This window comes from Protopterus annectens, chromosome 12.part0, assembly GCF_019279795.1.
Source record: "Protopterus annectens isolate FY-2018-M chromosome 12.part0, PAN1.0, whole genome shotgun sequence".
Taxonomy (NCBI): domain Eukaryota; kingdom Metazoa; phylum Chordata; order Ceratodontiformes; family Protopteridae; genus Protopterus; species Protopterus annectens.
The window spans coordinates 1235560227-1235584912 of NC_056746.1; positions in this window are offsets into that span (position 1 = coordinate 1235560227).

Below are 24686 nucleotides of genomic sequence, written 5' to 3' on the forward strand. Positions count from 1 at the left end.
ATACTGATCAGGGATGTCTTCCCTTCTTGGGATTTCACTCTTTTCTGTACTACTTTCCTCCTTCTATTGTATAGCTTGTTTATGGCAGGGGTCCACTAGACTGGTTTTCTTTTCTTGGAGGAGTGAGTCTTGGTTTTGTTTGGGATAGCATGATCCATGCATTCTTGTAGGTGCCCGTAGAGTGCATTAGTAAAGGATTTTGCAGCTTGGACAGTGTTATCTTATAGCATGGGGGCTTTGAAACTTCCCACCTTAGTCTTAAGTAACGTGAAGTTTGCTTTTAAAAAGTTTTTCAAGCTAGTTTCTTTGACCAGGGGTGGTGGTGGAATGTGGATATCCAGAGTGATTAGTTTATGGTCAGATGTAACCAGCGAGGGGTTGACTTCCAGTGTGGAACACCGGTCACCCATGTTGGTGATGACCAGGTCCAATATGTTGTCACCTGTGGTGGGGGTGTTGACCAATTGATCCATGGCATTTGAGTTTATAAATTCTAGGAAATGTTGGGCAAGGGAGTTTTTACTTGAGTAGTTCACCCGATTAATGTTTGGGTAATTGAAGTCACCCAATATCAGGGTGTTTATAGGACCTTTATGTTTCCCAGTGTTTCCAGGAATGCAGAGTGGGGGTCCTGGGACATGGTGGGTGATCTGTAGCAAGCTATAATTTAAATAGCAGTTTTGCCCATTCTTAGTTGCATGTGGATGATCTCTGAAGCATCGTGCTGTGCCACTAACCTGGAGGTGTGGGTATCCTTGATGAATATGGATATTCCCTCGCCTTTTGTATTTCGGTCTGGGTTTTGTAGCCGAAATGTATGGTATGAGTTGTAGCCTGATAGTGCTGGGGTGCTCTCTGGAGCCTTAAACCAGGTTTCTGTTACTGCACATATATCAATTTTCTCCATACTAAGGAGTGCCTTGAGTGCATGCATTTTGAGGTTTAGACTTCTGGCATTGAGTAGCATCACCCTCAGTTTTTGTTACTTGTGCTATTTACGGCGGTGGGTTTGTCTTTTGAGCCTTGCCTAAAAAAGGCATTATGAGGGTGGCAAGAGCCTTGGCCAGTATTTGAAAGCCTAAGGGTGACAGGTGCAAGCTGTCTCTAGCGAAGCAGCGTGGCGTATTGAGCATGTCATCCCAGGCTGACAGACAGTGGATCCCCTTTGAATGACACCAGAAGCTTAGCCAATTGTTGAAATTGATAATTTTTTCTCTATACCGTGGTATAATTCTTGGTGAGGGCAGGATGCTACACAGGGTCAGGGTCATACTGGCCTGGGCTACGTGATCAGAGAACTCCTCCATGTATCTTTTCATGTAGTCCAGGGAGGTACAGCTCAGGTCATTCACACCAATATGGACAATGACAGAGTCATATTTGTACATGATCTGGAGTGACCTGAGTGCTTGTGTTATGTGGCGGATCCTGGCATCCAACAGGCAGCTAACAGTAATCTTCTCCTTGTTAAGCCTAGTGAGTGGGACGTCAGTGTGCCTGACTATAAAGTCACCTATTACTAGTGTGTTTGGTATGTTATTATTATTATTATTATGTAAAATATGAAAAATATTTTGAGCTACTTTGGTTGATGGCCTGTTTTACTCTTATAAACCATAAACTTACATGATTTGCTCATTTTTAATGTAGTAAGTGATAGAAATAAGAAAAATCGCACAAATTAATGCTGCCATTGCAAAACAGTGTCTAAGCTATAAAGAAATGGACTAAGTGGAAAAAAATGCAAAGCAAAGTAAATAAATAAACAACTACAGCAAATGTTAAAAATTCTTGTTCTCAGCAGATTCACGCATGTGATATACAGAAGAAATAGATGCAGTATGTTTTATAAAGAAATACATTGGTACTGTGTCACCCATCCATAGCATTCTGATCACGAAAGGAAAACTAACGCTACTTAATAGTAAGAAAAAAGCTGAAACAACACCATATGGATGTGATTTTGAGCTCTTTTTAAAAGTATCACATCCTTTTCTGCATTAGCTCAAGTACTTTGTCAACTCTGAAGTGACAGACCCTGAACAATTACTCTGGTTTTCTTGATCATTTCAACCTTGTAGGGTGTTTTTGATATATTCAAGACAAATGAATCATGAGCATTATTCCCCAGATGTGTTTCAATAGACTGTTCTGTGAAATACTTAGACCATCTGGTTCATATGGTCATTTTGCTTCCAAGCTATGGTATTCTGTTTCATGGTAATTATGTATGTGTGCATTTGTAGAGTTGTATATCATTATATAAACATCATGATAGATACCCATTTAGTGTGAATGCATGCTTTTTTTTACTTGAGGTCAGAATCAACATCTGTTTAAGACAGTGAAGCCATCAATCCAGTCATTTATCCCTCATTGTATCATCCTTCTAATGGATAAATAAACATTTTAAGCAAAGAAAAACACATTCCCAGTTCAGCAGTAACCTTTTATTTAATTTTGTTACTTTCAAGTGTGTTGTCTGAAGGTATTTTTTTTTTAAATAACTTGTTATGATGCAGAGCTGATAAGGTAATGGAACATTTTGCTTTTTGTGATGAATTCCATATACCAACAGCAGTCTCTGGGACTGCAGATCCTCTACCCTTTAAGTATTAATCTTGCAAGTGCAATGCTGGGACTTGTAGTTTGACGTGCTTTTGCAAGCATGGAAACTCATGTATAACCAACCATAACTCATGCTTCTATTTTTTTTGCATTTGAGAAGTAACCTTGTTATGCTACTTAGAGCAGGCCTAGATACTCTTATATGCTCAGCAGATTGACACCCATTACCTGAGGCAGCCTTATTTAATGTTTTTTTTTTTTATACAAGAAACATCTTTATTAAATTATCATGTGTGGCATAGACAATATTACATTTGTATAAATGAAAATAAACAACAGCAACACAATCTCAGTTGCAAACATTGTAACTTACAAACCGTGCCAACACAACTGTAGCCGCAAACATTATACATCACTTTTAATATATCCAGCCTTGTCAGTCAGCCATTACATAGATCATTCATTTCCTGCCTTCTTTTAAACATCATTCCTCCTCTGCATGTAGTGGTCCCACAGTTCCCATATTTTTTCTGTGTAATTTACTCCTACCCTTTTCTAAAGCTCCCAGTACCAGTTGTTTTATCTATGTTACTATCTTTGTTACTTCTAGTAATGTTGGTTTAGACTTTGATTTCCATTTTCTAGTTATTGTTTTTTTGAGAACCATCATAATTAGACTCAGCAATGCCTTACTATGTCTAGGCAATTCCAACTCTGTATCATAGCTAAAAAAAATAAGTCATTCCAATTTGTTCACCCAGCATCTTCGACAGAGCAGTCTGCAGGGAATCTTTAAAGTCAGAAAACTCATTACAGTCCCAGAAAATACATTCCCAGTTACCTCTTTCTTCCCTATCACATCTCCAACATTCACTATCTACCTGAGGAAAGATACTTTGAAGCCTGCTTGTGGTATAAAAATATCTATGTAAACACTTGCAGGCAAATATCCTAAATCATCTAGATTTTGTTGCATATTTGGGAGACATGCATGTATCTTCCCATTGTTTCTTTGTGAATTGCTTATCCAATCGCTCTTCCCAATTCTTCCTAACCTCTTCTGATTGATTCCTATAGTTATGCAATATTTTATATGAGCTACTAATTATTCCTTTCTTAACAGCCACTTTTGTTCTCGATTCTACTAAGAACTCTACCAATGCTGGTCTTTCATTTAGGACCCCCTATTTCTTTCTGTTTGCCTGTACTCTGATATCATCCCTAGATATGGAAGGCAGTCTCTAACCTGCAGTCCAAATAAGTTCTTGGCATCTTCCCATTCTATTACCTTTCTCTCTCTAGTTACTTGCTCCCAATACCCTGGTTCCTTTGCCAGTTTTCCCCCAATATACTCGCATTCCCTCTTGTCTATTGTCTGTATCCCTAATTGCAGTCATCCCTATCAGCAGAATCTCCTTTCTCCATTCCTGTATTGGCTTAGTTCTTAGAATATCTTCTGCTTCTTTATGAATATAATATTCTGAATCGCCTTATTTAATGGTTGGTGCTTAAATCACCTTTCTTACTATCTTATCTGTAGGAAGATAAATCAGACTAGATTGACACAGACAATATAAAACAAAAGAATAAAAAAATACATTTATAGCTGATATTCAGGGTTTCTTTTTGCATTTGTTTTGTCCTTGCACCTACTGACCATCTGCTCCACTGTCATGATTGCATGGTATTCATTCTGCTATAGGAAGAAAGCTAATGAAGCCATCATTCAAAAATAGCCATAACAGGTTGTTAGCTTATGACCTAATCCTATCTCCTAGTATCTGACATGCATTTCTGCCAATGGAAGGACCTTTTAATATTGTGCAGATTGTTTTGACTTATGTGCAATAATGGCAAACAGATGAGTGATGCTTAACAGAGCTGAGTGCATGTTTGCAGCCCATATGCTGCATGCTGTGTACTTACCATCCAGTGGTGTCAACATTGCCCCAGAGTACACCATCTCCCTCCTTCAGGATGAGAGATATGGCACTGGTTTCTCATTCTTACCTTACTGAATTGGTCCTGGGTAACCTGAGTTACAGTCAGGACTTTATCTCTCTCTCTCTCTAGCATGGTGTGAGCCAGACAATCCATGTATGCTGTACTAATGAGCCCAGAATAAATATGAAACATATATCTAGTGGGGTTTGAATTTATTAGTCTGAATGCACTAGTAAGCCATGGGTATTCAGAGGCCATGTAGCGGAAATGCTAGCATGTTCCTTAAGCAGTCATTTGCATATATCCTATGGGCCTCCACTACAGAGATTTAAGGTATTAAACACTGAAGACTGTAGCTTGGCTAGGATTTTCTTGTACAGTTTACTGAATGGTGTGTCTGTGTGACCTTTTCAACTATAGCCTCCTCAAAGGATTTGTGCCACACAAACTGAGGACTGCAATGGTCATTTCTCTGTACAGGGGTGGGCCATCAATGGATCCTGAAAACTACAGACCCGTTAGTCTGGCTAGCCTTATATAAAAAGCCATGGAGGAATTATCATAGAATGATTAACAGTAACAGAGGAAACCTTCAGACATTGCACCCAACCCAGTTTGGTTTTGTCAAAGGGAGATCATGCCTATTGAACCCGATGGACTTCTTTGAGAAGGCCACCAAGGCAATGGATGAGGGCAAAATGGTGCATACTGCCTACCTTGGCCTAGCTAAGGCATTTATTACAATAACCCACTTGGGCATTGTAAACAAAGTCAAGGAATTAAGCATAAACCCCAGTGCTAACTCACAGACAGAACCCAGGAAGTTACGATAGGAGAGACCACCTCCACAGTGAGGCTGTCATCAGGTCTGCTTCTCTTTGGCATCTATTTTTCAGAATTCAAAGCCAATGTCAATGACATTCGGCTTACCAAGTTTGCGGATGATTGCAAGCTAGGAACAATAAAGCCCCCCATGATGCTAACATCTTACAGGAATGTCTAACACAGTCAAATGACTTGTGCCAAAGCTACACCTTAAAACTCAATGTCAAGAAATGCATAATAGTACCTTTTGGGAAGTTCTCCACCTAGGGAAACTACCTTATTGTTAAGACACCCCTAAAAGTAGACACAGTTGTAAAGGATTTGGGGACTCATGTAGTAATCTGGCTTTTGACCAGCATGTGTCTAAGATAGTAAGAAAATCATTCTGTGTCACTCAACATATATGTAAGGGCATGGCGTCTAGGTCCATGGACTTCATCATGCCACTATACTCAACCCTCATTAGACACATCATTCAATATAATGCCCCTTTAGGTATGTACCTGACCAGACAAATACAACTGGAACACCCACAAACATTCCTCACATAAGGATTACAGGGTGTAAATACATTGTCCTATGCAGATTGCCTTATACTCTGTTTCCTACAGATTGCTGAGAGGTGATTTATGCCTGGCATACAAGGTACCCTTGGATTCCACTCTGATGGACCTCTTGCATATCTGGCAAATGAACAGCACCAGAACTACCAGATTTATGGATTTAAACTTTACTTGCAAATTAAATAGGGCATGTTGGATGGAGAGGTATGTATCTCAGAAAATCCTCATTCACTAGAATAGGCTTCCCATCCATGTGAAGCTGATCCTTTTCCTAACCATATTCAAGCACAACTTGGACCAGTGGATAAGGAATCAGAAATTCACCCCTGGTCTGACACCTATGTCTCTGATGGATGGACTGAGTCAGCCATTAAATCATGCCCTAACTAACGTACAGCCCCTAAAATGACCTCTAAGGCACAATAACTCATGGGATACATTTGGGGTGCACTAAAGGCCCCACTGGTTGTTAGCCTAGTATACATTTATGTACCTTTCCCTCTTTGGTTTATGCGGCTTATGGAAACACATTTTTTCAACATGTAAGGACTGATTCATTCACTTAGTCTGTCTATTTTTCTGCCTCAGTGAAAAGCTGAAGACTCTACTTAATTAACAGCATATTTCTTTTTTTTAAATACACTCTTATGGTTACCCACATATTTTTGACTTATGTAACCTTATTTGAGTCTAAAGCTTTTTTCACATACATTGCTTTACTCCCTCACCACCAAGCTCTAAAATAATACTTCCTTATGTCTCCCTGTGCTGTGTTTTTTGTCTTTAGATTCTGTCTTTTGTTCTTATACAACTTCTCTTTTTGAAAAATGGTATCAATTTGCCCTAGACTGATGCAATTCAATTGCTTAAAAGTTTGTATCTTTTTTCTTTCTCTGCATTCTTTCATCAAGGGTGGGCATAATTAGTTCTTTTATTCTTTTTCTTTCATCTGGTGGATAATGTGAATTATTTTACTTGCTTCTGTCTGATTTTGTTCAAGCAGTTAATGTTCTTATGATGATGATGAAGTGGACTTCCAAAATGGCTGCATATTAAGTAACAGCTTAATTCTAGCTCCCCCAGTGTGAAAACAGAAATATAGCAGAGAAAGCCAGTGAATCTAAACTTCTGGGTAAATTTTAGTGAATGGATAGTAATTGCACTGTTTGGATACCAGGAAAAAGGAAATACAGAGGACATATAAAACCAAGAAAAAATAAAAAAACAACTTTGAAATCACAAAAATGCAGCACAGGCACTCAGTGGTTGATCAGAACACACCTCTGGTAATCCAAAATAAATTTTATTCACAAAAAATAAATGCTTTTATTTTGAAAAAACAAAACTTCATCAGATAGTACAAGATCCACAGAACATTTAAACTCTAAGAGTAGTCACATGACAACTTTCTACCAAAAAAACTTAAAGCTACAGTGTATCAAATAGGTAGGTTAAAGGGAGATGAATTTAGCATATAAGAAAATAAGAGCAACACTGCATGATATGTTAATGCAGTGTCAGACTTCTGAAGATGAGTATAAATATTTAAATATTGATAATCCCATGATACCTATTATATTTGGCGTTCTTAAGTTGCATAAAGATCTGCAGGATCCACCCATGCATCCAATAGTGGATGCTAGATCCCCTATTACTTCTACTTAAGCTAAATTTCTTGATTTCCATCTTAAACCTCAACTAAAGAAATGTACATACCTAAGTAAGGGTTGCTGGGATTTTCTGAGTAAATGTAACCAGTTGACATTTAAGGAAACAGAGATGTTTCAAAAAATAATAGAATTAGAAGACAGAGCATGTAGGGAAAACCTGAGATTTTCTGCTGTACCAGAGAAGCTGGCAGGAACAGGCTATATTAATTTTATGAAAGCACAAATAAACTATAGGCCTGATATTCCACAACAGGAATTGTTAATTGAAAGGGCACATTGTGTGTATGCTCCAAACCTGGCTATGAGAAAGCAACCTAGACCTTTAATAATAAAGATGCAATCTTACCAGCAGAAGGAGTTGATTCTGATGAAACTGTGGCAAGACAAAGTACTAAAAATAGGAGACAGCACAGTGTTTGTGGAGAATGACTACTCATTGTACACCAGGCAGAAGAGGAGTAAATTTATTCCATTATTCCGGGAATGTCAAGAAGAAGGCATGAGATTCAAACTGCTGTACCAAGCTATCTTCAAAATATTTTCCGTGGAGGGACAAAATCATTTTTTGATGAAGTACATGTTAAAGAGGAAATGCAAAAGTTTTTCCAAAAAAACGTGAGCTGTGAACCAGAAGGAGATTCTGCTTCTTTTTGTTCTGGTAATAAAGAACACAGAAAGACTATGCCAGTGAAACCTTTTTTTCAATGTTTCAATGGAAATGATTGAGAGAAGGAAATAAAGACAAAAGAGTAAACTAGAAGAATTGAGAGTATGTTGAAAATGAAGCAGAGACGGGATTTGGAAGATGGAGATGAATAGGAAAAAAAAACTAGTAACTTGGACATTTACAAATGCGGGATTACAAAGCAATAGTTATATTTGTAAAACATGACAGAACAAGTAAATCTGGAAATATTGGACTTTTTGGACTTTGTTAAACTTGTACGGGACTCTAAAGCATATGTCCTACTTTACTTAGGAGAGGGGAAGAAGAGGGAGAAAGTTAACGGTAAACAAGACAATTTTTTCTTAATGGTACTATTTTAATAGTGCATGATTTTCTTTGTATGCTGTAAAGTTTTCTTGGTTATTTTCAAGTTTCATGGGGATACTAATGTAAAGAGGTGCTCCTGTTTTTCTCTTTTTTCTTTCTTCCTTCTTCTCTTATTTTCCTTGTTCAGTTTTCAGAAATGTAGGCAATACAATGTAAAAAAAGAAGTAGAAAAATCTGGTTAAAAGAGCATGACAAAAGAAAAATTAGTGTGCTTTTCCTCATTCTTGCATAGGAGAATGACTGGATTAAGATCTTTAGCTTGATCTAATAACAAATTTTAAGAGAAAAGAAGTACACGAAAAATAATATTGAATATTATAAGGCTTTTTTTCTAGTAAATAAAAGTATGCTTAGCAATTTTGTATCTTGTTCACATGCCTCTAGGAGACAGTCTGATAAAGAGAAATGGCTAGGAGATAATGTTCTCTGAAAGCATTCATGCGTTTTCCCAGCTGAGAGATCCATAAAGATAAGACAAAACCAGACAACACATAGTAGAAGCACAGGTTACACCATGCGTCTTATCATGGATAAACTGTCTTAGGTTAACTGAAGTTTGTGAGTGTGGTTGTCAGTTTGGAACGTTCATTCCTACTGGGAGGGTAAAACTTCAATATTTGAAGATGTACATAGTTTTGTGTGTTATTATTAAGTTAGTAGGTTTTACGGGGGTATTGGAGGTGTGTTTGTTTTTTTGTTTGAGGGCTTTCAGTAAAATAAAAAGTTTTGCAAGATGTAACATAGGCTCAAATGGATATGACAAGAAACAACTGTATAAAAGATCAAACTACCAAATAGTGTATGCATGTAACACAAAAGCTGGAACTAGACATTTAAAAAAGTGCCAATAGTCTCACAGATAAATACAGAAAAGAATGAATAGTGAACTATACTAAAAATGTAGATTGCAAATACCTATGTTACAGGAGACACATTTGGAAAGAACTGAACATGTGAATTTGATAAAGAAAGGTTTTCAGGATGGTTATTCAGTGCAATACCTGGGGCAAAGGAAAATAGGAGTACTTATATTAATTGCAAGAGAAGCTTCAATAGTGATAGAAGAGGGTAAAAAAGATAATAATGATAGATTTGTAGTACTGAGGGGCTACTGACAAGGGAGGAGAATTACACTGGCATGTATTTATATTCCACCTAAAACTGCAATAATGGAGCTTAAGAAAATTCTGGGTGAAATAAGCTTTCAACAAGGAATATTACATAGGTAGGGACTGGAATTTGATTTGCAACAAGATGTGTCGGGGGCTAGAATGGAACATATAACAAAGGAGGGTAAATTTTTAAGAAATTTATGAAAATATTGGCATGGAAGATGTGAATTCAGTAATAGGAGTTTTAAGTGAATTTACACATTATTCCTTGAGATACAAAAATGAGCTAGGCTAGACAGAATTTACTTTTCAAAGGAACATGCACATTTAATTGAAGGTCTTGATACACATCCAATAACTTCTTCAGATCACATGTCAATAATAACTAAAAGAAAAACACAGGGTAATGAAGTAAAAATGAGACACTGGCACTTTCTCACCTATTTGTTGAAAGTTGAGGAATTTTAGGAATGGGTAAGGGAAATTATTCAGGAGCTATAACAGAGGAATTTCAGGAATGGGTAGGGGAAATTATTCAGGAGCTATTAGAGAGGAATTTCAGGAATGGGTAGGGGAAATTATTCAGGAGCTATTAGAGAAGATAGAAATTTCTTCTGAAAATATAGCTAGGGAGTGGGATAAAATTAAAGTGGAGTTTAAAAATAGGGTGGAAATAAAAGAAAGGGAGATATAGTTAAGAAGTAACAAGAATTATTTAAAGGGACTGACAAATGTTAAAGTATTGCAAACTAAGGGAAATCCCATAGAACAAGAAGAGGAGCAACTTCAGAATGCTAACCAGAAAATAAGGGATTATCTTGATAATATTTATGAGTTTAGAAAGATTGCTGTTAAGCAACTGTTTCTTGATAATAATTCTAGAGCACAAAACATTTTAGCACAATGACTAAGACAACAGAAAGTAGAAAGGGAGCCTATAACAAGGAAGATAATAAGAGATCCTATAAAAGTATTAGAAATATTTCAGAAATTCTATGAAAGTCTGTATAAAGCAGAGAAATATGGAAATCAAGAAAAGGTACACATGGAAATGTTTATGGAAGAATTAAATATGCCAAGGCTAGATGTAGATTAGGCTCACTTACTTACAGTTAGGGTAGGAGCACATGAGATAAAATCATGATGTATAACCAATCTGCATGAAAGTCCCAGGGAACTGATGGTATGCTGTGGAAGTATGGAAGCTAGGAAGGAAAAAAATGATAAAAACCTGGAAGGTTTTGTTTAACAGTATTTTAAGAGGAGGAGAAGTAGCAATATCCTGGAAGAAAGTGGTGGCAGCTGTAATACCTAAAGAGGGTAAAGATCCATCAGATCCAGCTTCATAGAGGCCCATTTCTATACTAAACCACGATTATAAAGTGTTTATATCTATAATGGCTAAAAGAATGGCAAACATGATGCCAAAGTTGATAGATATGGCTCAATGTGGTTTTGTGGAGGGGACGCAAACATTTGACAACATTAACAGAACAATAATGATCTAGAGGCAAGCAGAATGTAAAAATATACCACTGTTGTTGGTAGGTCTTGATGCAGAGAAAGCATTTGACAGAGTAAGCTGGGACTTTATGTGGAGGGTAATGGAAGTATTTGCATTCCCTGATAAAATTATAAGGTTGATTAGGAAGAAATATGAGGGATTAGAGGTGAACATTAAAGTGGGTGGGCTCCTCTCTGATAATTTCTGCTTGAGCAGAGGAATCAGGCAGGGGTGTCCTCTTTCCCCTTTGTTATTTGCATTATATTTAGAACCATTGGCAAAGACAAAAAGGAATTCACAAATTCAAGAATATAGTTGGCATGGTAGTCAAGAAAAGTTGGCTGTATTTGCAGATGGTATTATTTTATACCTGATAAAAGCAGAAAAAGGCATTACAGGGTTGTGGAACACTTTGATAGAATTTCAGATCTTTTCAGGATACAAAATTAATGAAGCTAAAATAAAGGCAATAGCAGGAAAGTATGCACACGCACACAAATTGGTTCAGTAACATCCATATTTATGCGGACTTGTCAAAGTCAAAGTAAACTTTATTGTCAATCAGATATACACAGGAGTGCAAGTTGAATGAAACTACTTTGGTTTGGTCCCCGTGCAAGACATAATGAACACATAGTTTGAATGACAGTAAGACTAATGCGCATACAGTAATAATTAAAATATTAACAACACAATAAATTGCCACATTTGGACAGGAAGACATTAGACAATATTATACTAGTAGGTATTTCAAAACTATGACTTCACATTGTGATTAGAATATTGCACTTCATCAGTTGTAGTTTGATATAGTCTGATGTTCATATTGCACATATATGGTGTGGTGACTCAGTTCTGACTATTGCACATTCAGGAAGTAATAGCATTATAAATCAGGATGACTGTACTAGTTATTGAAGCAATTTGTCAGAGTGATTACTATAGATGATACTTCACAGCAACTGGCATACTGATCGGATTATTTGCTGTCATGTCTGGCATTCAAGTTCAGCAGCCTTATGGACAGATAAAATGAAGTATTTAGGAGTATAGATTAAAAAGGATTCCGATTTGACAGCTAAGGATAAGTGGGAAGAGACTAAACAAAAGATAATACAAAAACTGAGAAATTTGAAGCTCTGTTATATGGATATGGATAATAAGATACAAGCAGTTAAAATCTTTTAGTCCCTTTAGTCTAATACACAGGTCAGGCATATTTTTATAAACAAGAGGAGAAGTTGTGGATAGCAATTAATAAAGACTTGATGGATTATATTTGGGGGGGGGCATTAAGAGTCAAGTTGGATAAGCTGATTCTTGTGATTCTTGAAAACAAATAATTGGGAACCAAAAAAATGGGTCTATATTATAACATTGAAGTCTTAAAACTTTGAATGTTATAATATGGAACCCACTTGATCGAAACACCAGAAAACCGAACAGTCAGAATAGGGAAACAGGGAAAAAATTTGCTGTTCCGACAAACATACACACAACACAAGCACACCAAAATAAATAATCTACATACATACACTTCACAAAATCCTACAATAAACCAGACATACACCACTAGCTATCCACTTACCTTAACCCAACCCTAACCCTAAGGTCCCTAACTATCGCATACTCACTTTACCTGCTCCCTAACCCTAAAGTCCCTATCGCACACTCACCTTACCCGCTCCCTAACCCTAAAGTCTCTATCGCACACTCACCTTACCCACTCCCTAAACCTAAGGTCCCTATTGCAAACTCACCTTCGTTCATACACTTACCTTAACCCAGTCCATAACCTTCGCTCCACAGTCGAGGAAATAGTGAAGCTGCAGAAACAGCCCAATGAATACTTTTCCTAGGAAAGTATTCAGTGTTCTGCAGCTTCACTATTTTAAGCGTTCGCTGAATAGGGTTCGATATTATAACATTCAAAGTTTTAAGACTTTGATGTTATAATATAGACCCCCAAAAAAGCTGGTATAAAAAAACACTATAAATACTAAGAATGAAAATGTTTATTACAGACAGACATAAAATAACATGGATTGAGCACCTTTGTCCTTACTCAAAACAGGACTTCATCAGAATCATCATACACTACCCACACCCTTTTTATAATCAAATCCATCTACTTAGACAATCATTTAATTAGTCCAATATAACCGGAAGAGCAGTGGGAAAAAGATACAAAAGGATTTTTTTTTAAAAATACATCATTTATCTTTCTCAATAAAACATCAAACTGTCATGTTGAAGTAAATAAAAACATTTTCCTAAATAATATATATTTTCTCTTTTAAAAAAAATACGAGTTCTTAAAAACAGAACCTTAAAATCTCTGTGGCCGTCAAAGTTAATTCATACTAGATAGAAATATGTTCATTTAATCCATGGTGGGAAGTAGCTTGCAGTTTTAGCTGCCATTTCAGTTCCTTATTTTCCAACAAAACCTTAATATCACCACCCCTAGGATTATGAACAACACAATCTATGATTCCAAAAATAAACTTTTAAAATGCAGGACATACCCTGGAGTGTTTGAACAGAGCATTATTTTCTTTTTGATTTTTAATATCATATACATACTCATAAATACCTCTCCGAAGAGTCCTCTCAATTTTGCCAATATAAAAACAGGAGCACCCTACACACACTGCCATATAAATCACCAGTTTACTGGAACAATTCCCCTTAATAAAAGCCACCTTAGATCTGCTAATATTATTTAAATATAAACATTTTTTTTTACATATATAGCAGCATTGGTTGAATGTAACTCATTTTGTGGTATGTTGTGTTCCAAGGAACCTTCCTGAAGTCAAGGAATAGTTTTTGTTAAAGAAATGTTTAAAATTCCTTCTAGTTTTATTTCTGAATATTGGTTTATTTCCCACCATTTGTGAAATCTGTGGATTAGTTTTAAAAATACTCCAATCATTTTTAAATGTATTTCTAACCAAATCTACTTGTTCACTATATTGCAGAACCATAGCCCTCTTGAAGTTCCTGTTGTTATTCTTTACCCCTTCTACTCTTCCTACAGTTTCTCCCAGACCATCCCCTAACAGGGCATGTATTTCTTCCCCCCCCAACCAGATTGAACATATTCCTTAATATCATTAACTAATGAAGGGGGATATCTTTTGTCCAAAAAGATTTGGACTACTATGTCCAATTCCCTCTCAAGGTTTGACCACAGGGACGTCATCCTTGCTATTCTGATACATTGGCCTTTAACCAGGTTCTTTTTATGACTTAATGGGTGAAAGCTACTAAAATTCAAATATGAATCACTAAATGTACTTTTCCTATAAACTTTGGATTTAAAACCATAGGTAGTGTGTTCTATATAGATATCCAAGTAGTTAATCCCCTTTCTATCAAAATTACACGTGAATTCTAAAAATTGTTATGTGTTGTTTAAAAGCTCCACAAAGTCATACATTTTCTCATCTGAACCTTTCACAGAATGAAAATGTCATCCAAAAATTGAACATAGAGGGATACATGACAGAAAAATGGAGAACTAAATACTACTTGATTTTCCCACTCCAGAAAAAGCAAATTAGCATATGGGCACAGGAAGCTCCCATAGCCACCCCTTTCTTCTGCTTAAAACATTCTCCTTCAAAAACAATAAAATTATCTAATGCTAAGGTCATACTTTCCTGCAAAAGTCTAATTTCCACCTCTAAAATGTGCATACTTGAATAAACTATTCATAAAGTATTCCATCCCTTTATCTCTGGGTATAGATGTAAAAAGTACTTGATCGTGATTTATAAGTTGATTCTTCCAATAGAAGAAGGTGGATTGGATTTGCCCGATTTGAAGGGGTATTTCAGAACTACACAGTTAAGGCTCCTATATATAGCACAAGCAGAAACCTATAATTCAAAGTGGAAAAGGATGATGGTGAAACAGGTGGGAAGCTCAAGAAATAAGAAGAGACTGGAATTTTGGATGCAGACCTTTAGGGGGAATAAAAATTTTACTGAGTATTATATTCATAAAGTAGCAGAAAGTAATCTAAGAACTAAGCCAACATGGGAATGAAGAAAGGAGATTCTGCCAATCACGATGACTGCATCTAGGGATACAGACAATAGGCAAGAGGGGGCTGGAATTTATTGGAGAAAACTGGCAAAGGAACCAAGGCATTGGGAGCAAATAACTAGAGAAGGAAAGGTAATAGAATGGGAAGATGCCAAAAATTTATTTGGACTGCAGGTTAACAGGTTTCAGATTGCTTTCCCTATCAAGGATTGATGTCAGAGAATAGACAAAGAGAAAGAAAACGGGAGGTCCTAAATGAAAGACCAGTACTGGTAGAGTTTTTAGTATCATCTAGAACAAAAACTGCTGTTAAAAAAGGAGTAATTAGTAGAGCATTCAAAATAATATCAGTCAGAGTAGGTTAGAAAGGATTGGGAAGATAGATTGAATAAGTAATTCACAAAGAAACAACAGGGATACATGTTTGTCTCTCAAATATAAAGCAAAATCTAGAAGATTTAGGATATGTGTTTGGAAATGTTTGAATAGATGTTTTTATACCCCAAGTAGACTCCAGAGAATTTTTCCTCAGGTAGACAGCAAATGTTGGAGAAATGATGGGGAAGAAAGGCATAATTGAGAACATATTTTCTGGGAGTGTAATGAGTTGGCAGACTTTAAAGATTTCCTGAAGACTATTCTATGAGAGATACTGGGTGAACAAATTGGTGTAATTAGGGAAATGATTTTTATGGGCTGTGATACAGAATCAGAATTGCCTAGACATTGTAAGGCCTTGATTAGTCTAATTATGGTGGTTGCCATCAAAGCAATTACTAGAAAATGGAAACAAATGTTTAAACCAAATGTACTAGAAGTAGTAAATATAGTAACTGAGGCAAAGCAACGGGAATCGTGATCTTTAGAAAAGGGGAGGAGCAAATTATATAGGAAACATGGGAACTGTGGGAACAATACATACAGGGGAGGAACGAGGTTTAAAAGAAGGCAGGATTTAAATGAGCTATGTAATATTTGACTGACATTGACTGGGTAGATTGTAAGTGATGTATAATGTTTGCAGCTAAAATTACGGCAGTACAGTCTGTGATGTAAAATACTTGCAACAGGAAACTTTTTCCTATAGCCTTACATGCTACTTTTTCACACTGCTAATTTGCTTGTAGGTAATCTGATATAATCATCCCAAAATAATTTCTGCATTTTTACTCCTCTTCTGGGTTTTTATTTCTAAGATATCTTAATTTGCATTGAATTCACAATGCATTAGACTATTCTATAGTCTTGTCATGTATTTGTTTGACTTTTACTTACAGTCCTTCTGCAAATTTAGATGGGAAGTTAAGTTTAGGGTCTGTCTGCCCAAGTTGGTTATTACTCGGATGTAAAATATTATCATTGCACTTATTGAAAAATAATAGGTACTGCTTTATTTAAACATCTTGTATATCAATATGTATATGCTTAATATATTTTACACTTTTCCTTATATATACTTTACATTATTATATTTTTAACAGTTAACTCTTATCCTCCTCATCACGTCTACAAAAATGTTTTTTGTCCAATAGTATCTTATCTTTTTTCATTTGATATATAATTCTTCACATTGTCTTTTGTATGAACACCATATTGTAAAAACAGAGCTTTATCCCATTTATCTATCTCCACTGCACTCCCTTATTTATATTTCCCAAGCAATATCATGCTCACTTCAGTATTTTCAAATACTTTCCATTAATAAGTTCTTTAAAACACTCTGGAATCTCTCTCTGTTTTTATAGTCCAAAAAACAATATTTAGATGTTTCTTATATATTGCATACATGGCCTTTATCTTCCTCAATTGCTTTGTATGTCATATTCCCTTTAGCAGGCAATTTATCTAACACAACTGACCACAAAAATTCTATCCTTTCATAAAACACATCAACATTTTTTCCTTCCTCAAAATGCATTTTTAACATATCTCCTACCTTTTACCAAGAGCAGATAAAAAGTCTATCTCATTATTTTCTTATATCAACCTTTTGTTTCTGTTTTAACTTAATCATCAATATTCTTTTCTTCTTATATTCTCCTCCTTCAGAATTTTCAGTTACTTCTTTCCTTTAGTTTTGACTTGAACTTAACCATATATTCTTATATTTTCAAAAAAATAAAATTCAAATTACCAAACTACTTTCATGGACAGTTTTTAATAACCACTACAGATGAATTGGTGCCAAAAAACATAACATGATTTATTAACTTAATCTATATCTATCTATCTATATAGATATATATGGGTCTACTTCTAATTACCAAAATACCACATAGCCGAATCTCACTAGATTGAGATGACAACACTGAGCGTTCACTTAAATGAATGTTCACATCACTGGAATTTTAAACAGGCAAAGAAGACAACTGGCCAACATGGGGAAATTTGCCCTTTTCCCCATGATCTTGGAGTTGGCATATATATATATATATATATATATATATATATATATATATATATATATATATATATATATTTATATATGGGTCTACTGTATATAATCGAAAACTCACATTTTCGAAAATAAACAGTAGACCCACGGTTACATGAAAGTGCACTTCATCGAAAGTTCACTTTCACGAACACCACATGAGCGAATGGTTACGGACCTTAGGCTTATGGCTTGGGTTAAGGATAGTGGATAGCTAGTAGGGCTATCTACTATCCTTAACCCAAGCCTTAACCCTAAGGTCCATGACTACCACACCACAGCAGAGGACATTGTTTGTCCTCCACTGTGCAGTAGTCATGGACCTATGTCCTCCACTGTGGTGCGATAGTCACGGACCTTAGGGTTAGGGCTTGGGTTAAGGATAGTGGATAGCTAGTAGGGCTGTCCACTATCCTTAACCCAAGCCCTAACCCTAAGGTCCGTGACTACCGCACCACAGTGGAGGACATTGCCTGTTTGTTCTAGTGGTGTTCGCGAAAGTGCACTTTCGGTGAAGTGCACTTTCGCGTAACCATGGGTCTACTGTTTATTTTCGAAAACGTGAGTTTTCGATTATATACAGTAGACCCATATATATATATATATATATATATATATATATATATATATATATATATATATATATATATATATGTGTGTGTGTGTGTTTGTGTGTTTGTGTGTGTGTGTGTATATATATATATATATATATATATATATATGTGACATTCTTCAGAGTGTTTGTTGTTAAATGATGGTCTCAGTCTAGCCCATTTATTGTACCTTGAGGAATAATATGAATATTCTCTCTGAGTTCCTACTACTGAATTCACATCTTCTGTACCATATATTTTCATAAATTTCTTTAGAAACCTATCCTTTTTTGTTATACTTCCCCTTCTAGGTCCCCAGATATATCCTCATAGTTGCAAATCAAGTTTCAGTCACCACCTATAAGTAATATTCCCTGCTGAAAGCTGATTATTTCTCCCAAAATTTTCTTAAGCTCTATAATAGCAGTTTTAGGTGGAATAAAAATACATGCCAGTGTAATCCACCTCCATTGCCAGTTGCCGCTTACTTATACAAATCAACCATTACTATCTTTTTCCTCTTCTATAACTATTGGAGCCTCTCTAACAAGTAGTGTAAGTACTTCCTTTTTCCTTTGTCCCTTATATTCTGTTGGATATCCATCCTGAAATCCTTTTTTTTCCAAATATGTCTCCTGTAGCATTGCTATTTGCACTCTGAGTTTCTAAATATAATTCAGTACTCTTACCTTTTTATCTATACCCGTGAAGCCATTCACATTTCAAAATAATATGTGTAGCTATTATGATAAGAAGTTATTATTCCCACCTATTATATATGACAATTTGTTTAAATGTCTGTTTCCAGCTTTTGTGTTACATACGCCCACTAATGTTTGGCAGGTTGATCTCTTATATAGTTGTGTCATCTCCATTTGAACCTATGACACATTTTACAAGACTTTTTGTTTTAATGAAAACACTCAAGCAAAAAAGCAAACATACCCCAGAACACCCCCAGAACATATCAACTTAAAACAAATACACAAAACTATGTAGAAATTCAAATAATGAAGTTTAATCCTCCCAATAGGAACAGTTGTCTCAAATCAACTGCTACACACACAGGCATAACTTGACCTACCATTAAGGTTATCCATGCTAAAATGCATGTTACAGCCCATGCTACTACTTACACTAATTGCTGTCTGTTCTTGTCTTATCTTCATTCCGCTCCTAGATATGAAAAAACAGCTTATATTCTTTAAGAAAGCATTAACCATTACCCTTGTCAAGTGTTCTATTTTATTGTTTCCCCCATAGTCAGCTTGTCCCCATGAAAACACAAGTACCAAATGCATAGCTCTACAAACCTCTCTAATTACACTGCAGCTTTATTTACTAAAAGAAAACTTTTCAGTATATTCAGTGTCCTTTTATTTACTTGCTTACACAAAGGTCTTAACCCAGACATTCACCCATGCAAAAGTAAGAGTGACCATATCAGCGCACCATATATTATAATCTGTGCACTTTTACACCCCCAGCCCTCAACGCAGCAACTCAAGATTACAGCATATTAACTTGAACATGCTTTTGTGCAGCCTTTCTAATATTTTTTACAATGTAATGCCTACATTTCTTAAAACTCTAAAAGAAGAAAAAAGGTACTTGTTTTCTTTAGTATCTTTATCACATGCAACAATAACTGAATATACTGTAGTTTATAACATGCAATAAGTATCATGAACTGTACCACACAAAAATATATCTTTTGCTAAGAACAAAATTTTTTACTTGCAGTCACTTTGCTTTTTTTCCCTGTTTCCCTTTAGTGCCCTTTCAAACATTTATGACATGAAGTAAGGCATATGCGTTTCCATCCCCCAGACGTTTAACAAAGTCAACAAAAGTCCAATCTTTCCACTTTTTCTTGTAAAGTTATATTTCACAAATGTGATCAATGCTTTATAGTCTCACATTTATTTGCTAATTTCTATGTTGCTGGTCTTTTTCCTATTTGTCTCCATCTCCCAGATCCAGACTCCCATTCATGTTCAAGGTACTCATGATCATTTTAGTCAGCTCCTGTGCTTTTTTTCTGTCTCTCAGCAATTTCCTTTTGAGCATTGTAAAAGGTATCACTGGCAAAGTCTCCCTATAAGCTTTTTTATCATAAGAATGAGAAGCAGTGACCCCTTTTTAGATGGCTCACTTTTTGTGGACATTTTTTGTATTCCCTCCTTAGCCTAATCTGCATCAAAAAAGTACTTTGGTACTCCAGAAAAAATATACTGAAGACAGATGAGTACCACAGCTGGAATCTCATACCTGGCTACTGATGTTCACTGATTGCTGTGATAAATGGTTTCTATTCTGCTTGGTGTACAGTAAATAATCATTTTCCACAAACACTCTACTGTTTTCAGTTCTTAATACTTAAAAATATTGACTACTTAAAAAAATGGTGGCACCCAAGGAGACTGTTAGCTCATGATACAGGAAGCTTAATCTGTCTTATTTGTCTAGCAAACATGTGAGAAAATCTTTTTCCAGTCATTTAAATGCTGTTACAGTAACTTACAGTAGAAAGAAACTTCTGGAAATCAAGTATTCAATTCTGGCTGGATTCCATGCATACCACAAAGCATATGGGGCCTACAACACCCCCAGAACTGCTGGAACTCAGCATCCTAAAGAAACAAGCTTTAAAGTACCTAAATCAGGAAATGGAAGGCTCTGGAACAATCAGGATGAGTCCCAAAAGGAAGAGATGGAACAGAACCAGGAAAAGAGGCTGCAGAGCTGGAATTGCTGCCAGATTGAAAACAAACCCGCATAGGCCTGCACTTCTATCAATTCTGTTAGCAAATGCATGCTCATTAGACAACAAGATGGACTTCTCAGGCTTGAGCTCAACACCACAAACAAGGTGAGAAATTCCTGTATTTTAATGTTCACAGATACTTGGTTTAATAACAGGATTAGTGACAGTGCTGTAAGCCTTTATGGTTTCACTGTGTTCAGAGCTGATGGGAACTTAGCTGCATGTGGAAAAACTAAGGGAGGTGCAGTGTGCATTTTTGTGAATGATAGCTGGTGCAAAAACTGTAACATTGTGATTGTACACTGCTCTGTAAATGTGGAATTTCTGATACTGAAATGGAGACCCTTTTATATGCCCAGAGAACTAAATGGTGTCTATGTAGGAGCTGTGTTTATACCACAGCATGCTAACATCACTGAAGCACTAAATGCACTGCACAATACTATATGTGAGCTGCAATACAAGAATTCTGACTACATTCATGATAGCTGGTGACTTCAACAAGGCAGATCTCAGGGAGGTGCTACCCAATTACTACCAAATTGTGGATTTTCCCACAAGGGGAGCAAATAATCTGGACAAGGCTTACACTAACATAAAAGGGGTGTATAGAGCTGTACAATAACCAAACCTGGTTGGCTCTGATCACATTTCCATAAAACTAATACCAGCTTACAAACCTCTCTTTTTCAGAGATATGCCCACTGTGAAATAAATAAGGGTCTGGCATGAAGGAGCCATGGAAAGTGTCAGGGGCTGCTTTGATATCACACACTGGGATGTCTTCAGGGAGACAGCCATGGTGAATAATCTGGTGAACATAGATGAATATACTGAGACAACTATGGCTTACATATCCAAATGCATGGTGGACATAACGATCATCAAAAATATTATCACAAGCCTACAGTCTTCAGTAATTTCAAAGATGGAACAATCCTACAATAAAACTGCAAACTTCACTGCAAACTTACCACATTTCTCTTGCCACTGCATAATGCTAAAAAAACTCCAATGGCTTGAATTTCTCCATCAACTACAGTCCTTAAAATTGCAAACAACTCACTTCCTATTCAACAAACCCTCTTCCTGCCCCTCCCCGCCTATCTGATCTTGCCTCTTTCTATACCCCTCATGCCCTCTATGTAGCACAGACCAACAAATCTTACAAACTTACAAACCCAATAAAGCTATTGAGCAAGTATTATACAAATATACAGTATCTCACAACTAGTCAGGGGCAGCTCGTGCTATCGGACTGCTGGACTGCAGCCCTCCCATCTAGAAAATACAAAAGAAAAATCTTTAAAACTGGAAAACAAAAACGGAAAAAAAAAAAAATCACGAGTCCCGACTCCTCTGCGCATGCACAGAGGCATTAGAAGAACTCAGACTGCCTTTATCAGTAGTCCAGATAGAGACAAAGAGGTACCCAGCAATCATTGCCGTGAGATACCCAGGAATCTGTGCGGTGATGACCGCACAGAAGAGGAGCTCCGGACTGGTTCGGCTGCAGGCCGAACCAATGAGGGGTGAGCTGCTGCTGCTCTCGCAGGACTTTCATTGCGCAGGCTTGGCTTCATTTGTGGATTACTGCTTCAGGTAGGTGTTTGGTCGCTCTCTGGATTGTGGGCTTGCTTTGTTTGTGAAACGGTGGTCACTGGCTGGAGTGTGGGCTTGCTTCGTTCGTGAAAAGGGTAGGTATTTGGTCGTGAACAGGTAGGTGAAGGCTTCGTAACTAGGACATTTATTTACAGCAGGTAAAGGCTTCGTAACTATACCGCTGGACAAAGTGTGTGTGTGTGTGTGTGTGTGTGTGTGTGTGTGTGTGTGTGTGTGTGTGTGTGTGTGTGTGTGTGTGTATGTGTACGTGCATCTGTGTGTGCCTTTTTGTGGATGTGTGTGTGAGTGAAAGATTATTCAGGTGAAGGGAACATCTCTTTGTCTCAAGTTGCACTAAGCTCATAATCGGTTATATAAAGTGTGTGTGGCTGGTGGGGCATAGTCCCTTGGATAAAGGATTGTGAGGGTAGCTTTGTCCTCCATAAAAATATGATTTTCTTTATTTCTTTCTTTCTGCTCCACAAAATGAACCTAATTTCAGGGAGACTGCCTTCTGGAACTTTGTAGTAACTGAAGTATATAAGAATTTAGCTCATTAGCTTGTTAAATTCATTGATTTTCTGTTTAGTTCATTTATTTTCATTCAGCAGTTAAATCCATTTACAGATGCTTGGCACTGAACAAAAAAGATCTGCCCTTTACTTTGAATTCTTGTCTGCAAAGTACTTTTTTAATATGACTCTATAGCTAATATAAAGGAATACGAGGTATTATCCCTATCGAAGATTCCTCTTTAAACACATTAAACACGGAGGATTTCTCATCACATAGACTTCAGTTATTCTTGCTGAATTTGCTGCTCTAATTTCTTGGCTTGGTAAATCTTTTCGGGGTTTGGCTGGTCGGACTGATGACGTGCCATAAAATACTACTGCTTGCACTTCAGGTAGCGTATCCAAAATGGCACTTACATTCTGTGTAGTAACTGGTAACAACTGAGCATCAAAACTGAGCACAGTCTCACGTTACGATATCCACTGAAACCTTCACCAGCAAATCATCTAAGTTAGGATTTCAACAGATATCTGTGTATATTTGGCAAGTCCACACCAATGTAATTTTGTGGGGCACTGATAGCAGAGGAATGCAACTGTATTTTTACCTTTCATCTTTGGTAGTTATACATTTTATAGTACATTGCTGAGGGTGTATACTATGTTTCTCTTCTTTTTTCTGAAGTGTTATAGGGGAAAACACAATGATTCTGTGTGTGTGTATTTTTGCCCATTATTGCTTTTCATTACACTATGGTTTTATTTTGATCAGCTTTATAAAGTGATTTATCCTTCTGTTTGCCACTGATGATGCAGTGTTTACTGCTGTTGCTTCCTTGCTCAGAGGTTTGATCATGTCCTTGGTCTCTCTCCATGTGACATTTTTATGGTCTTCCTGTGCCCTCATATGTTTCATTTAACTATTTCAATTTGTTTCACCTTCAAAAACATAGTACACAGTTTGACTGCTGTAAATGTTAACTATGTTTATATGCATCTGAGTCTCTGAACAAGCACTGGCTTGGATCAGAGTCATGTCCTATCCAAAAGGAATCCTGCCTTGCAGTGGTTTTACATGATATTATTTGACTCACCTGACACGAATAAAGTATTACTGATGATGATGGATGGATGGATGGATGGATGGATGGATGGATGGATGGATGGATACGTGGATACATACAATATGGAGAGTAAGATGAATGGAATGAATGGATGTCTAGATAGACAGATGGGTAGATAGATGGATGCATGGATGTATGGATGGATAGATGGATGGATGGATGGATGGATGGATGGATGGATGGATGGATGGATGGATGGATGGATGGATGGGCAGATGATCACTGGATGGACAGGTGCATGCTAGTATAGACAGACAAATGGGTGGATAGAAAGATGAATGGAATGAATGGATTGATGGATGAATGGATGGAATGGAAGGATGGACTGTTGGATAGATGGATGGATGGATACGTG